We start from the raw sequence: 912 nt of genomic DNA, 5'->3' as shown, positions 1-912 counted from the left end.
TTGGGGGTTCTGAGGGGGGTCTGGGATATTTGGGGGGGTTTTGGGGGTCCCAGGGGAGTTTGGGGGGTTCCTTTAGGGGGGGTGACCCCCCTGTGACCCCCATTTTTCCCCCCCAGCACGAGCTGAGGGGGCACCAGGAGGGTTTTGGGGGGGTCCCGGGGGGCTCTGGGGGGTTTGAGGGGTCCCGGGGGGTTTTGGGGGGTCTCTGGGGGTTTGGGGGGTCCCAGGGGGGTTTGGGGGATCCCCTGTTTGGGGGTGACCCCCCTGTGACCCCCATTTTCCCCCCCCCAGCACGAGCTGAGGGGGCACCAGGACCTGGTTCACGTCGTGGCCCTTCGGGAGCAGCTCCCGCAGATCCTCTCGGGGGGGGAGGACGGGACCGTCCGGATTTGGGGTGAGACCCCCCCCCAAAAAACCCCAAAATACCCCCTGAACCCACCCTGGGACCCTCAAATGCCCCCAAATCCCCCCCCCAGACCCCAAAATTCCCCCCCCGGGACCCCCCAAAAAAATCCCCCCCAAATTCCCCCCCCCCCAGATCTGCGGAGCGGCTCCCAAGTGCAGCTGATCGAGGTGCACAAGTACCCGGTGAGGACTGGGAGCACTGGGACGGACTGGGAGGGACTGGGAGGGACTGGGAGGGGATTGGGGGGGACTGGGAGAGACTGGGAGGGGATTGAGGGGGACTGGGAGGGACTGGGAGGGGATTGGGGGGGACTGGGAGGGGCTTGTACTGGTCAATGCGGGTCCATACTGGTCAGTACTGGTCCGTACTGGTCAGTACTGGTCTGGACTGGTCCGTACTGGTCTGAACCAGTCCGTACTGGTCCTTACTGGTCCGTACTGGTTGCAGGAGTGCAGCCGCCCCCAGCTGGGCAAGTGGATTCGCTGTTTGGCCACCGAGAGCGACTG

At 65.4% G+C, this 912-nt stretch overlaps 1 long non-coding RNA gene across 1 annotated transcript; it reads left to right on the top strand.

Moving 5' to 3' along the window:
- Positions 1-290: 290 nt before the first annotated feature.
- On the top strand, positions 291-912 carry LOC113979385. Its single transcript, XR_003537852.1, has 3 exons — positions 291-394; positions 539-588; positions 854-912. It is a non-coding gene; the product is annotated as an uncharacterized LOC113979385 (long non-coding RNA).

The sequence above is a fragment of the Neopelma chrysocephalum genome, unplaced genomic scaffold (assembly GCF_003984885.1).
Source record: "Neopelma chrysocephalum unplaced genomic scaffold, ASM398488v2 Primary Assembly neopelma1_77136, whole genome shotgun sequence".
NCBI classification, from domain to species: domain Eukaryota; kingdom Metazoa; phylum Chordata; class Aves; order Passeriformes; family Pipridae; genus Neopelma; species Neopelma chrysocephalum.
Note: the sequence above shows the minus strand (reverse complement) of the source record. Positions and strands in the feature narration are given on the sequence as shown.